This window comes from Nerophis ophidion, linkage group LG07 (genome assembly GCF_033978795.1).
Source record: "Nerophis ophidion isolate RoL-2023_Sa linkage group LG07, RoL_Noph_v1.0, whole genome shotgun sequence".
Lineage (NCBI taxonomy): Eukaryota > Metazoa > Chordata > Actinopteri > Syngnathiformes > Syngnathidae > Nerophis > Nerophis ophidion.
The window spans coordinates 41,587,412-41,604,730 of record NC_084617.1 but is presented as its reverse complement, the minus strand read 5'-3'; the positions used below and the strand labels follow the sequence as shown (position 1 = coordinate 41,604,730).

Genomic DNA, 17,319 nt, shown 5'->3' with positions numbered 1-17,319 from the left:
TGTTTTTAAGCAAATGGCCTACACATGTTGGAGTGACAGGCCAGCAGTGTGCCGTCAGGGCCAGCAAGGCCTTCTCTGCTGGCCTAACATAACCTGAAATCATGATCATAATTAAATAAAATAATTTTTTATTTACCTTCCCTAAATATCCAAAATGATTCATATTCTCTTCATGACATATATGCTCCTTTCAGTGCTGTTGTTTTTAGTTTTAGTTTGTACCCAATCAGAATTCAAGTAGTTTATGTTGCCATGCTGTACGTAATCTGCAGGAGGCCTTCAGAATTAACAATGCGGGGGCGTCCGTGCACTGTAAGTGAACGGCGACATACCAGTTATAGACAGTTTCGATAGCCAATCAAATCAGGAGTTGTTGTAAGTCAGGCCTTCTAGATGGCTTCACGTTGAACGTGACATTTACGCGTCTTGTGATTGGATACTCATCGGGACCGTTAGCAGATGAATTTGAGAACACATAGAGTTGAGAGACAGATGCGATCAGAAGTTTTTGACAGTGGCCTGATGTTAACAAGACTGTGACTGGATACTTGGTTGTCACTCCAAAAGTGAGTATCCATTCACAAGTTTCTATTTAGCAGGAAGCGGGAAGTGTTGTGCCGAGAAGCAGAGAAGGAGACCAATACGTTGATTAGGTGGCAGATATATTGTAGCCTCCTCGGAAGAGTTGGTGCTGCGGGGAATTTGTTCTGTGCAAATATCCCCCCGAAATTTGTTTGTCGTTGTTTAGTCTGGTTTCACTATATGGCATATGTTTATGACAGTGTTGGCGTTGTTCATACGGCCACCTTGAGTGTGACATCTATGGCTGTTGACTAAGTATGCCTTTCTTTCACGTGTTCACAATTAACAGGATCAAATTGAAATCTTATCTTGGCATCTTCCACTCAAGATCATTATTAACCCATCAAACGCAACAATATATTTGCAAGGCAATTTTCAAGAAACAGTACCACATGAGATACAGTATGTTGTAATTGCTGATGCGTTTTAATAGATTTTTTAAATGCGCCAGAAAAGAACCCGTTTTGTATACTGTTGAGGTTATTCAATGCCCAGTAAGACGTAAATGTGTTTGTGTATAGTATTACTCCTGCAATGACATGTGGTGACATAAATGATGGTATTTTGAGAGGTTTGCTGATGCGTTTTAATTTATTTTTTAAATGCGCCAGAAAATAACCCATTTTGTATACTGTTGAGGTTATTCAATGCCCAGCAAGACGTAAATGTGTTTGTGTATAGTATTTCTCCAGCAATGACATGCGGTGACATTAGGGGTGTAACGGTACACAAACATTTTGGTTCGGTATGTACCTCGGTTTAGAGGTCACGGTTCAGTTCATTTTCGGTACAATAAGAAAACAACAAAATAAAACTTTTTTGGTTATTTATTTACCAAATTTGTAAACAATGGCTTTATCCTTTTAACATTGGGAACACTATAGTAATTCTCCCCACGTTACTCCACATTAAACTGCCTCAAGTTGTTGCTTTGTTTAAATAAAATGACAAAACCTTTCTTCTACATATAAAAAGTGCAAAATTAAACAGTTTCAAGTCAACTCATCATGCTTAATTTATTACAGCATTTGGGAAGCCTGTAGTTGACTTTTATTATGTAAATGTTATATTTTTGTCAACATGTGATAGCAGGGACCCTGCCATTCACACTAGGCTGCTACATTACTAATGATTAATTGTAACTATAGCTGAAAAAATAGTACAATAGCAATAGGGGAGACTATTCATCACTGAACACCATTTTCATTTTAGTTCATGTGAAATAACAGACAGACAGCGCTTTGCTGCCCCTAACACACACACACACACACACACACACACACACACACACACACACACACAAAGCAAAATGAGCTAACGTTACGCTGAAAGCTAATTAGCCCTCACCTCAAGCCAGAACTGCGAGCGAGCTGAGCTGCAGTTTAAGTTTCTAGAAGGTCAACGGGCTCATAGTGATGCTAGTAGTAGTTGTGATTGGGGAGGGTTTTTTATAATTTGGGGAGAGTACGATATCCGCTGCTAAGCACATATCTGCTCGACGCTGAAGCATTGACAACATGCGTTCTGAATACGCACTGCGGATTGGCTGTTACAGCGCTCTGAATACGCACTGCTGATTGGCCTTGTATGTAACAAATCAGATGATTGTGTGGGCTGGACATTGATGGGTGCTCAGACAGACAGAGGCAGAAAGCAGAGCAGGTTGTTAAGACTTTAGCTTACAAACTCGTTCGATACACCTCCGAACCGGACCGAAACCCCCGTACCGAAACGGTTCAATACAAATAGACGTACCATTACACCCCTAGGTGACATAAATGATGGTATTTTGAGAGGTAATCATTGAAGTCAGACATCACTGAAGGACTAGGTGGGAAACGCATGGCCAGCCATTGTGACAGGGTAATCTGTAATTTGAGGATGTAAAAATTAGGGGATGTTGAAAATGAAGTGTATCAACAGAGATCCTCTCCACTTTGTAGACAGCTGCTGGTAGCATGAAGTGGCGTGTCTTTAAATCTAATTGAGCCGTGGTCTAGCATTTCGTCTTTTGAAATCACTTGCATCAAAGGCTCACCAATCAGGGGTTAAAGATGTTGGTCAACTTAATTATCTCAGTGAAGAGGGCCAGGATTAGCCGCCTGTTAGCAGTGTTTGTTAGAACATCCATCCATCCCTCTCAGGGTCGCAAAGTGTGGCTGGAGGCTATCCAAGCTGCATTCAGGCGGATAGCGGGGTACACTTTGAACAATTCGCCACCTCATCGCAGAGTCAACACAGACAGACAACATTCATGAGGGATGGGAATTGATAAGATTTTTCCAGTTCCAATTCCACTTTCGATTCCGCTTAATAATTCAGGTCCTTAAAAGGTTATCCTATCGATTCTTATTTGGAAAAAAAGAAAAAAAAAGGTGGATTAGCCTCAATTTTGTTTAGTTTAAAGGTAAAATGATCTTGGAAAGCCTACAGTGAGGTTACATAATAACATTGAACAAAAAAAAGTTAAATTTTTTTTTTTAATAAATGTAATAAATAGATATTCTTCTGTATAATTTAACAAAATCAATAATGTGGAAATTACATAAGAAACCTTCAATTGAAAATCTCATAAAATGTGGGGTTTCAAAAAGTATAAGCCACGATCATCAAAATGAGAAAGACTTTACATATCTTGAATGAGAGACTTTTTTACAACATTCAAATTTTTTGAGTTTCACCTGTATAATATAATGACTTTGACAAACTCTGGTGGGATGAAAACATTCAACTTTTCTCGGACTACAATTAAAATTTAAACTACCGAAAATTAGGATTGTCTCCTATAGCAAATAGACAACAAACTTAGTCGCTGCTCAGTGACATTCGTCTAGCGCGCAGCAGTGGGCAAACTACGGCCCGCAGGCTAAATGCGGCCCGTTGCTCTTTCGGATTCAGCTCGCCAAAAAATAAAACAGAATTGAGCAAATTGTGCAATAATTATGACCACATTCATTGTCCTGTAATATCAAGCAATTCCACAAAGTGGCGCAATACGACATCAGTACGCTTGATTGATTGCATAGCCCTGGTACACTTTTCCAGTGCTACTGCTCTGACAGCAGAACCAATTTGCATCAATGAATGGGCTGAAGAAAAGAAAAGTTGGCAGCAAATGCTGGGTGTTAAACCAGGAATGGACAACTAAATGTAACCGGTATTGTCTATGAATATTCTCATTCATCCAGGTCGTTGAAATCTCAGGACAATCGATTGCAACTGGACTGTCTGTTTTTTTAGAATATGTTTTTCCTCTCATTCATGCTCATAGCCTTAGATTGGTTAGATCTAGTCTTAGACTTAGATTGGTCAGATCTAGTCTAGAGGCTGTTGGCAATACCTTAGTAGGTTTATCAGTTCATGCTCATAGACCAGTGTCAGATCTAGATGTGATCGATCGGGCTACTTGTAATATGCATCCATCCATTTACTACCGCTTGTCCCTTTTGTGGTCACGGGGCGTGCTAGAGCCTATCTCAGCTGCATTCGGGCAGAAGGCGGGGTACACCCTGGACAAGTTTCCACCGCATCGCAGGGCCAACACAGATAGACAGACAACTTTCATACTTTAAAAAATGCGTTTTAGTTGGAACTTTGTGACTGCTAAAGTGACAGTGCCGCTCATCAGTGCAGATATTCTCTGTGCTTTTGGCCTCCTTGTCGATGTAAAAAAACAGGCGTTTGGAGGATGCGATTACGTTCTGCTCATACAAGTGCAGTCTCAGCGCGACGGACTCAATCAGACTTTCCAGCATGTTACACACCACAGATGTTTTTCTTCCCCTCATCGCTGAGTTCCCCACCCTGGTGCAGCCCACGTTCTTGTCAGCTACCGCCAAACATGGTGTGGAACACCACATCGCCACCACGGGCCCTCCTGTGCACGCACGAGCCCGGTGCCTGGACCCTGCTAAGCTCTCCATCTCTAGAGCTGAATTCCCATTGAACGCCTCGGGATAATTCGTCGCTCAGACAGCCCATGGGCGTCGCCCCTCCACATGGTGCTTGGCGGCCGTGCGGGGATTACCGCAGACTCAACGAGGCGACTACCCCGGACCGTTATCCGGTCCCCCACATACAAGATTTTTCTACCAACCTGGCTGGGAAAACTGTGTTTTCTAAGGTAGATTTCGTCCAGGGCTATCATCAGGTGCCGGTCCACTCCTCTGATATTCGGAAGACAGCGGTCATCACCCCATTTGGACTGTTCGAATTTTTACGTATGCCTTTTGGCCTTAAGAGTGCCGCACAGACTGTCCAGCGGTTGATGGACTCTGTTTTACGTGACTTGCCATTTCTGTTGGACGATATCCTGGTAGCGAGCACCTCTCAAGCCGAGCATGTCACCCACCTCAGGACTCTTTTTCAGTGCCTTAGCCAACACAGGCTCATTGTTAACCCAATTCGGGGTGTCTGTAATCGACTTCCTCGTACATCGTGTCACGAAGTGCGGGGCAGTTCTGCTTCCAGCGAAGGTTGCTGCCATCGCAAACTTCCCCCGCCCACTCACGGTTAAGGCTTTTCAGGTGTTCCTTGGCATGGTAAATTTTTACCATTGTTTCATTCCCCGGACAGCTGACCTCATGCAGCCGCTGTATGATGCTCTTAAAGGCCTACTGAAACCCACGACTACCCACCACGCAGTCTGATAGCTTATATATATCAATGATGAAATATTAACATTGCAACACATGCCAATACGGCCTTTTTAGTTTACTAAATTACAATTTCAAATTTCCTGGGCGTTTCGTCTTCGAAACGTTGTGTAATGATGACGTGTACGCAAGACGTCACAGGTTTATAGGAAGTATGAGCGCTGCGCACACACACAGCTAAAAGTTTTTTGGACATCTGTGTTGCTGAATATTTTGCAATTTGTTCAATTAATATTGGAGAAGTCACAGTAGAAAGATGGAGTTGGGAAGCTTTAGCCTTTGGCCACACAAACACATGGTGATTCCTTGTTTAAAATTCCTGGAGGGGAAACTTTACTATGGATCAAGCGAACATGGATCCTACCGAATGTCAACCAGCAGGTTTCGGTGAGAAAATTGTGGTTAAAAAGTCAGTTCCTACCGGAGAAAAGCTGAGCTTGTGCCATCCATAGCTGCCGTCGACTCCTCTGAGACACTGCGTGTCAAGACACCCTTCCGACTATCAGGTAATATTAAACTCACTAAAACACTAGCAACACAATAGAAAGATAAGGGATTTCCCATAATTAACCTAGTAAATTTGTCTAAAAACATCGGAATCCGTCCCAATGCAATCGCGTTTTTTTTTGTTTTTTTCTAGTCCGTCGCTATCAATATCCTCAAACACGAATCTTTCATCCTCGCTCAAATTAATGGGGAAATTGTCGTTTTCTCGGTCCGAATAGCACTTTTTGTTGGAGGCTCCCATTGAAAACAATGTGAATATGTGAGGAGCATTCAAACATGTGACGTCATCGTCTGTGACTTCCGGTAGAGGCAGGGCATTTCTCTTAGCACCGAAAGTTGCAAACTTTATCGTGGATATTCTCTACTAAATCCTTTCAGCAGAAATATGGCAATATCGCGAAATGATCAGGTATGACACATAGAATGGACCTGCTTTCCCCGTTTAAATAAGAAAATCTCATTTCAGTAGGCCTTTAAAGGAGCTGCTCCCAAGCACATGTTGGACTGGTCACAGTGCTTTTGTGGGGGTCAAGTCTGCTCCTGCTAACGCTACCCTGCTGGCACACCCATTACCCGAAGCTCCCGTTGCAATCACCACGGACGCGTCAGACTATGCTGTAGGTGCAGTGCATGAGCAGTGGGTTGGTGGCACTTGGCAACCTTTGGCTTTCTTTAGCAGGCAGTTGCGCCCCTGCGAGCGGAAATATAGCTCATTTGACCGTGAGCTCCTCGGCCTCTATCTGGCCATTAGCCATTTCCGTTGGTTGCTTGAAGGACAGCCTTTCATAGCTTTTGTGCACCACAAACCCCTCACTTGTCGCCTCGACAACAGAGGCACCTCTCCTACGTCTCAGAGTTCACGACGGACATCCAGCACCTTGCTGGTAAGAGCAATGTCGTTGCTGACTGCCTTTCCCGAGTCATCACGGGCGCTGTCCATGTGGGGCTCGATTTTGCTCAAATGGCAGTTGACCAGGCCGACGACCCCTACATCAAGCTCTGAAGGCTGCAGGCACAGGGTTACGGTTGTCTTAAGGTCTCATTTGAGGACACGGGTTACGCTCCTTTGTGACGTCGCTACCGGTCGGTCACGGCCCCTTGTGCCCGCCAGTTGGAGGCAGCGCATTTTCGACTCCATCCACGGCCTTTCCCACCCTGGGATGAAACCTTCCCAGCGGCCAGTAGCTGCAAAATGTGTCTGCCGTGGACAGAAAAAAGATGTTAGGGACTGGGTTTCCACCTGTGTGGCATGCCAGCGCTTAAAAGTGCACGGCCACACGTGGGCTCCACTGGCACAGTTTATGGTTCTGGAGCACCGTTTTGACCATGTCAATGTGGACTTGGTCGGGCCTCTCTAATCCTCACGCAGCTGCACATACCTCCTCACGATGGTCGACAGGACCATCTGCTGGCCGGAGGGGTACCTCTGACGTCCGCCACCTCCGCAGAGGTGGCACGCGTGTTCATTGGTACGTGGGTAGCCCGCTTCGGTACCCCGTCGGACATATCATCCGACCGGGGCTCTCAGTTCACTTCTGAGCTCTGGGCCGCTGTGGCCGAGAGCTTGGGAGTGAAACTCCACCACACAATGGCGTATCACCCACAGGCCAATAGTATGTGTGAGCGATTTCACAGATCCATGAAGGCAGCTCTTAGGGCATCCCTGAAAGACAGCCCCTGGGTAGACAAGCTCCCTTGGGTGATGCTGGGCCTTCGGACTGTCCCCAAGGAAGACCTGCAATCTTTCTAGGAAGAGTTGGTGTATGGCCATTCCCTGCGAGTGCCAGGGGTCTTTATTCCTAACACGATGTCACTTTGGTCCGCCGGTGAGCAGCGGGCTGCTCTCCTTGAATTCGCGAAGGGTTTTTCCCCCATCCCTACTTCTCAACACGGCCTTGCGCCGTATCATGTTCCTACTTCTTTAAGGAGAGCAACTTTTGTTTTTGTCAGCCAGGACGCCCACCGCGGCCCCCTTCAGCCTCCTTTTGATGGGCCATTTCGCGTCCTAGGGAGAGGGGACAAACATTTTCTCTTGGATATCGGGATTGGGTCTGAAAAAATCACAGTGGACCGGCTGAATCCAGCCCACTTGGATCTCAGTCAGCTGGTTACCACAGCCGTACCCCCGTGCCGGGGTCGTTCGCCAGCTCTACCTAGGCCCCATGATAAAGTTTTGCATCCTTCTAAGCAGTCCCTCGGTACCCTAGACAGTGCATATACCCTAACGGTTCCCCCTGCTGACTCCCCGGCGTTAGTACTAGTCTGGCGCACCCGGTCTGGTCGGCCCGTTCGTGCCCCTATCCATTGACCATTTATTTTTCTTTGTGATGGCGAATTCTGGGGGGACGTGTGTAGCGGTTGATTTACGGACATAATTCACCAAACCTGTTACTTGACTTTGTTATTTTATTCACTGTACTGTTCGATTGTGCACATGACAATGTTGTTCTGTTGAGCATACATGTATGCAGTTAAGAGCGGGTAATTCGGCGCGGCCCCTTTAATTGGCCGTCAGGAGATTCTCCCAAAGGTGGGGGTTTGTTATTCCCGCCATTTTTGAGTGTGTAAGTGTTCAGTCTCGCTTGTTCTGGAAGAATAAACGACGCACATGTTTTTGTGTGTCATCCATCCATCCATTTTCTACCGCTTATTCCCTTTTTGGGGTCGCGGGGGGCGCTGGCGCCTATCTCAGCTACAATCGGGCGGAAGGCGGCGTACACCCTGGACAAGTCGCCACCTCATCGCAGTGTGTCAATGATAATTAAAGTTGTCTTGCTTTTATTTAAACTACACAATATATTTTAAAACAGAACAATTCGATAAGATTTGATATAGTGTGTGAACGATTTGATAAGATTCTATACGGTGTATGAACGATTCAAGTCTATTGATAACATTTGTTGATGAACAGATTGTTTTTTCCGTCACAAAAGAACAAAACCCTTCCTTCCTGTGCATACGCTTCTCTTATATAGTATTTTACAACTTAAAATGTCTAATAGGCTGAGACGGATCTGAAATTGTCTTGGTTTTCAGATGTAAATTCACCCTGTTGACATAATGGATTTTGAAGGTCCTAAATCAAATAATCATATTATAGGCATATTCGGGACAGCTATTTGGGAACTTATGTCTACTAGATCTCACACGGGGGCAGCGGAAGCAGCTTAGTGAGTGGGTAGGAGGAGTAATATCACATAGATACGTCCGGGCATACATGCAAGTGTTCAAAGCTCATCAGGGATTTTGCTACTGCTGTGTTGTTGCTTGCTACGAATACAAAAATAAAGTAGTCGTTCTGCAAGGCAAAATTTATTTTTCATGAGTCAAGTCAACATTGCCGTCCTCGACGCCTGGGTATTGATTGACCACAAAATTTGCAGACATTTTGGGATGTTGCCGTTCAACAGCCGTTAAGTATCTCGTGGAAAACCGGGGTAAATAATTGGCAAATAAACACAGTGGTCAGAGGCATCCGAACCTATGTGCAAGCTCACGGGAAAATGCATGAACCTTAGGATTTGACGTTTTGGCATTGTTTTTTAACATTAGTATCTAACATTGTAACAACATTTATAAGTCAGAAAAAACAAAGCTCATCATTGGTTCCCTGTAATTAAAAAAAAAAAACAATGCTATTTGCCCTAAAACACGCAACGATCCCTGGAGAGTTATAAACTAATAGCACCTACTACCACTGCTGCTATGCTGTGCAAATACTCTGACCATTGCAGAACTCAGTCTCACAAGTTTGAATAGTGACCACAGGTTCTGTCATGCAACAAGGAATTTACTTAATTCTGCTTTAAATGTTCTTAGTTTATTTGGTAAACGTATGCTTGCATTAGGCTGTCAGCCAGAAACACCCTACTGATTGCGTGTCAAGCACACCCACATTGTGCACAGAATGTTCCACAGTGTAATTTTTAGTAGAGTTATTAGCTTTATAATAAAATGTGTTTTTTATATATTTATATATACATCTCCCCAGAGTCCGGCTACAGCTCTTTAAAACACAGAAGATGGGCTGGGGTGTTAGAATCATGCAAGATGTCCCTAAAGGAACATTTATTTGCGAGTGAGTATGGTCTTTATAAAAATATTGTTGCTTACTTTTTGTGTAGTATATCATACCATGTACGATAAATATATATATATATATATATATATATATATACAGTGGGGCAAAAAAGTATTTAGTCAGCCACCGATTAAAATGATGACAGAGGTCTGTAATTTTCATCGTAGGTACACTTTAACTGTGAGAGACAAAATGTGAAAAAAAAATCCAGGATTTCACATTGTAGGACTTTTAAATAATTGATTTGTAAATTATGTAGGAAAATAAGTATTTGGTCAACCATTCAAAGCTCTCACCGATGGAAGGAAGTTTTGGCTCAAAATCTCACAATACATGGCCCCATTCATTCTTTCCTTATCACGGATCAATCGTACTGTCCCCTTAGCAGAAAAACAGCCCCAAAGCATGATGTTTCCACCCCCATGCTTCACAGTAGGTGTGGTGTTCTTGGGATGCAACTTCTTCCTCCAAACACGAAGGGTTGAGTTTATACCAAAAAGTTCTATTTTGGTTTCATCCGACCACATGACATTCTCCCAATCCTCTGCTGTATCATCCATATATCCATTTTGGTATAAACATTCTGTCTCTCACAGTTGAAGTGTACCTATGATGAAAATTACAGACCTCTATGCATGTATGTATGTATGTGTGTGTTTTTTATATATATATATATATATATATATATATATATATATATATATATATATACATACATACATACGTATATATATATGTGTACATACAAAACCGGCTTCCATATGAGTTGGGAAATTGTGTTAGATGTAAATATAAACAGAATACAATGATTTGCAAATCCTTTTCAACCCATATTCAGTTGAATGCACTACAAAAACAAAATATTTGATGTTCAAACTCAAAAACTTTTCTTTTTTTTGCAAATAATAATTACAACACGTGCCAAAGTAGTTGGGAAAGGGCATATTCACCACTCTGTTACATCACCTTTTCTTTTAACAACACTCAATAAACGTTTGGGAACTAAGGAAACTAATTGTTGAAGCTTTGAAAGTGGAATTCTTTCCCATTCTTGTTTTATGTAGAGCTTCAGTCGTTCAACAGTCCGGGGTCTCCGCTGTCATATTTTACGCTTCATAATGCGCCACACATTTTCGATGGGAGACAGGTCTGGACTGCAAGCGGGCCAGGAAAGTACCCGCACTCTTTTACTACGAAGCCACGCTGTTGTAACACGTGGCTTGGCATTTTCTTGCTGAAATAAGCAGTGGCGTCCATGATAACGTTGCTTGGATGACAACATATGTTGCTCCAAAACCTGTATGTACCTTTCAGCATTAATGGTGCCTTCACAGATGTGTAAGTTACCCATGCCTTGGGCACTAATACACCCCCATACCGTCACAGATGCTGGCTTTTCAACTTTGCGCCTATAATAATCCGGATGGTTATTTTCCTTTGTTCCGGAGGACACCACGTCCACAGTTTCCAAATATAATTGGAAATGTGGACTCGTCAGACCACAGGACACTTTTCCACTTTGCGTCAGTCCATCTTAAATGAGCTCAGGCCCAGCGAAGCGGGCGGCGTTTCTGGGTGTTGTTGATAAATGGGTTTGGCTTTGCATAGTAGAGTTTTAACTTGCACTTACAGATGTAGTGACCAACTGTAGTTACTGACAGTGGTTTTATGAAGTGTTCCTGAGCCCATATGGTGATATCCTTTACATACTGATGTCGGATTTTGATGCAGTACCGCCTGAAGGGTCAAAGGTGTGTAATATCATCGCTTACGTGTAGTGATTTCTCCAGATTCTCTGAACCTTTTGATGATTTTACGGACCGTAAATGGTAAAATCTCTAAATTCCTTGCAATAGCTCATTGAGAAATGTTGTTCTAAAACTCTTAGACAATTTGCTTACAAATTATGGGGCGGTTTAGCTCGGTTGGTAGAGTGGCCGTGCCAGTAACTGGAGGGTTACAGGTTCGATTCCCGCTTCCGCCATCCTAGTCACTGCCGTTGTGTCCTTGGGCAAGACACTTTACCCACCTGCTCCCAGTGCCACCCACACTGGTTTAAATGTAATTTAGATATTGGGTTTCACTATGTAAAGCGCTTTGAGTCACTGGAGAAAAGCGCTATATAAATACAATTCACTTCACTTCACAACGTGGTGACCCTCGCCCCAACCTTGTTTGTGAATTACTGAGAATTTCCTGGAAGCTGCTTTTATACCCAATCATGGCACCCACCTGTTCCCAATTAGCCTGCACACCTGTGAGATGTTCCAAATAAGTGTTTGATGAGCATTCCTCAACTTTAACAGTATTTATTGCCACCTTTCCTAACTTCTTTGTCACGTGTTGCTGGCATCAAATTCTAAAGTTAATGATTATTTGCAAAAAAAAAAATGTTTATCAGTTTGAACATCAAATATGTTGTCTTTGTAGCACATTCAACTGAATATGGGTTGAAAATGATTTGCAAATCATTGTATTCCGTTTATATTTACATCTAACACATTTTCCCAACTCATATGGAAACAGGGTTTGTATTTTAGTATGAATGTGTATGTATGTATATATGTACATATATATACATGTATATATGTACATATATATGTATGTATATATGTATGTATGTAAGGGACAAGCGGTATATATATATATATATATATATATATATATATATATATATATATATGTATATATATACACATATGTATGTATATATATATATATACACATATGTATGTATGTATGTATGTGTATATGTGTACGTATGTGTATGTATATATATGTATATGTGTATGTATGTATAATTGTATATATATATGTGTGTGTATGTATATATGTGTATGTTTATATCTGTGTATGTATGTTTATATATATATATATATATATATATATATATATATATATATGTACGTGTATGTATATATATATATGTATGTATGTATATATATGTATATGTATATATATTTATATATATATTTTTATATATATATATATATGTGTATATGTGTATATGTGTGTGTGTATATATATGTATACGTGTGTGTATATATGTATATGTATATATGTATATGTGTGTATATATATGTATATGTGTGTGTATATATATGTATATATGTATATGTGTGTATATATATATATGTATATGTGTGTATATATATGTATATATGTATATGTGTGTATATATATATATGTATATGTGTGTGTATATATATGTATATGTTTGTGTATATGTATATATATATGTACATGTTTGTGTGATATATGAAGAGTTCATATGCAAAAGCAGATAAATCCATTTTGACCGATTCTGTATATTAACGATTTTCTGCCTGCTGGTGTTGCCGGTACATGTACAAGCGTACAATGGTTTATTTAATATCAACATACGCAAGTCATAAAAGCCTAAACTTTTAAGAAATGCTGATGTTGAATGGCTTTCAAGTAAGAGTGTTTGATGTGGTTTTACGTCAAAAGCAGATATATCCAAATTATGATATGGCGCAAAAACAGATATCTCCAAAATCGTTTTCTTTGCGGTCGTTATTTCGCATAATATTCAATATAAAGATAGAGACAAAAACAGAACGTGAAATGTATCGAAAGCCAAATTTCAAGATAACAACTTTTCACATTTCTTTACTTCATTATTTAACAGTTTCGATCCCTTGGTACGCATAAATCTAGCTGTCCCTGCGAACATTGTTTTTTCGTACTTGCTAACCGGACATGCTTTTTTGGAACTGTGACCTCACATATTTACCTTGTGCTTTCAGCACAAAATGAAAAAACATAAAAACAGTGTTGCAATTAAGACAATGTTTTATTAATAAAACAACCACAAATGCTCAACCTGGTTTGCCTCTCAAAAACACTCCTGTGCAGATAACAGCTCACTCATCATCGCTATCGACATTAGCTCCATGCTCGACAACATCGTTTAACGCAGCGGTGTAAAACTCACGGACACGCGTGCTAGCGCCAACATCAAATAACTTCAACAGGTCGGTTTTTTTCGCTGGCTTAACAGTGTTCACAGGGGAAGCTTCCAAATGATTCATGCGTGGATAACAACACTGAGTTAGTCCGTGCGCGACCCCATTTTGTTTGTCACGTGATCCCGTACTGCAGCGCTGGTTGGGCAAACGGATATATCGGCTTTTGTGGTAGATGATCCATGGCGCTTATCGGCTCTTGCAATAAATCGCTGAACTAAATGACGTTAAAAGCGGCATTTGTCCGCATTTGCAAACAAATTGATTTTGGTATACCACAATAGAAGTGGCGGACTATATATTACCGAGGCTGGGCTAAACTTTATCAAAATGGCGTTTATCGGTTTTTGCGTATGAACTCTTCATATATATACATATTTATGTGTGTGTATATATATATATATATATAATGTGTGTATATATATATGTGTGTGTGTGTGTGTGTGTGTGTATCTATCCATCCATTTCATTTCCTACCGCTTATACATATATATCAATACATACATACGTGTGTTGGTGTGTGTGTGTGTGTGTGTGCGTGTGTGTGTGTGTGTGTGTGTGTGTGTGTGTGTGTGTGTGTGTGTGTGTGTGTGTAAATGTCCATTCATCCAACCATTTTCTAACCCTTGTCCTTTTCGGGGCTGCATGTGCTAAAGCCTATCTCAGTATATATGTTCATGTATAATAGTACTTTCCCCTTAATTTTTCCACAGATATGTTGGTGAGATTATCACTGACACAGAAGCGAACAAAAGAGAAAATGACTCGTTCCTCTTTACCCTCGACCATAAGGTGGGTCGAGATACAGTTCCAATTTCTAGAGCACACATTACTGCTTGCAGCTTGCTTTAGGTATTGTTTTCATATTGTATACCAGTGAGGTAATGAGGCATACCGTATTTCCTTGAATAGCCGCCGGGGCTCTAATTAATTTAAAACCCATTCTCACTCCTGCGCCTATTCAAAGCATGCGGTAAAAGTAAGCAGGCGCTAATAATTTTAAAACCTCTTCTCACCCCTGCGCATACCAATGGCATGCAGTAAAATATTGAGTGTGATAAAAAAATTAAAAATTATTCTGCATCCGCGGTGGTTGGGGACCACTGCTCTACAGCATGTCATCGTGCCCACTTTTACACCATGCTGTCTGTGTGCCGGCCAAACGCATGCATTTCGCTGCTTTTTATGCGAGATTGCAATGCATACTTGGTCAACAGCCATACCTTTTACATTGATGTTTGTGATATAAACAACTTTAAAACTCTTACTAATATGCGCCACACTCTGTGAACCCTCACCAAGCACATTTCTGGAGAACATTGGCTCTGTGGCACATTCTAAACGCAGCATATGGATTACCCATAATGCCGTGTATCCGTGTCTCTTGGATATATTATACACTTGCCCCCAACCCCGCCCACCTCAACCAACGCACGGACAGGGGAGGGGGGGACTGGTGCCAGCGGGTGTATGGACGGTGTAGCATTGCATTGTGGGTAGGTGTTGTGTTGCGTTTGTGGTTTGTTGCAGGGCATTTGTTCTCCAGAAAAGTGTGTTGGGGTTCACAGAGTGTGGCGCATATTATTAAGAGTGTTGAAGCTGTTTTATATCACAACCATTAGTGTGATCTGTATGGCTGTGGAACAACAAGACCCCTGGTTTACACACAGTAAAAGCAAAAAAAACCTCCTCCGCCATTTTGAAATGACGGCAGGGGAAGGGTCAACCGTGACGTCACAAATTTGACCCGGCGGTAAAAGTAAGCATGTGCTAATAAATTTGGGGAGTGAGTTTGACCCGGCAGTAATTCAAGGCAGGCGCAAATTACATGCCCGGCGGCTAATCCAGGAAATTCGGTATATCCAAATTTATTTTTTTTGATTGTGTGTTTTTTAACTTAAATTGCTCTTATGTTTGTCAATACAGGTTGCACATTAAAATAACACGAAAAAGAAGGGAATAATTCTCTTTCACAAAACTATTAAGATATTATGATATACAAACCCCGTTTCCATATCAGTTGGGAAAATGTGTTAGATGTAAATATAAACCGAATACAATGATTTGCAAATCCTTTTCAACCCATATTCAATTGAATGCACTACAAAGACAAGATATTTGATGTTCAAACTCATAAACTTAATTTTTTTTTGCAAATAATAATTAACTTAGAATTTCATGGCTGCAACATGTGCCAAAGTAGTTGGGAAAGGGCATGTTCACCACTGTGTTACATCACCTTTTCTTTTAACAACACTTAATAAACATTTGAGAACTGAAGAAACTAAATGTTGAAGCTTTGAAAGTGGAATTCTTTACCATTCTTGTTTTATGTAGAGCTTCAGTCATTCAACAACTCCGCTGTTGTATTTTATGCTTCATAATGCGCCACAGATTTTCGATGGGAGACTGGTCTGGATTGCAAGCGGGCCAGAAAAGTACCCGCACTCTTTTTTTTACGAAGCCACGCTGTTGTAGCACGTGCTGAATGTGGCTTGGCATTGTCTTGCTGAAATAAGCAGGGGCGTCTTTGAAAAAGACGGCGCTTAGATGGCAGCATATGTTGTTCCAAAACCTGTATGTACTTTTCAGCATTAATGGTGCCTTCACAGATGTGTAAATTACCCATGCCTTGGACACTAATGCAATCCCATACCATCACAGATGCTGGCTTTTGAAATTTGCGTCGATAACAGTCTGGGTGGTTCGCTTCCCCTTTGATCCGAATGATACAATGTCGAATATTTCCAAAAACAATTTGAAATGTCCTCTTTGTTCCGGAGGACACCACGTCCACAGTTTCCAAATATAATTGGAAATGTGGACTCGTCAGACCACAGAACACTTTTCCACTTTACATCAGTCCATCTTAGATGATCTCGGGCCCAGAGAAACCGGCGGCGTTTGTGGATGTTGTTGATAAATGGCTTTCGCTTTGCATAGTAGAGCATTAACTCTACTATGATTTTCTGAAGTGTTCCTGAGCCCATGTGGTGATATCCTTTAGAGATTGATGTCAGTTTTTGATAGAGTGCCGTCTGAGGGATCGAAGGTCAATGTTGGTTTCCAGCCATGCCGCTTACCTGGAGTGATATTTCCAGATTCTCTGAACCTTTTGATGATATTATGGACCGTAGATGTTGAAATCCCTAAATTTGTTGCAATTGCACTTTGAGAAACATTGTTCTTAAACAGTTTGACTATTTGCTCACACAGTTGTGGACAAAGGGGTGTACCTCGCCCCATCCTTTCTTGTGAAAGACTAAGCATTTTTTGGGAAGCTGTTTTTATACCCGATCATGGCACCCACCTGTTCCCATTTAGCCTGCACATCTGTGGGATGTTCCAAATAAGCGTTTGATGAGCATTCCTCAACTTTTTCAGTATTTATTGCCACCTTTCTCAACTTCTTTGTCATGTGTTGCTGGCGTCAAATCCGAATGAAAAAAGTAGAAAATATACTGTATATGTATGTTTGTGTGTGTGTGTGTGTGTGTGTGTGTGT

At 41.4% G+C, this 17,319-nt stretch overlaps 2 pseudogenes; both read left to right on the top strand.

The window, feature by feature from the left end:
• Positions 1 to 17,319, top strand: part of LOC133556343 (histone-lysine N-methyltransferase EHMT1-like) — a 64,270-nt pseudogene that overhangs the window by 41,935 nt on the left and 5,016 nt on the right.
• On the top strand, positions 4 to 8,376 carry LOC133556344 (uncharacterized protein K02A2.6-like; annotated as a pseudogene).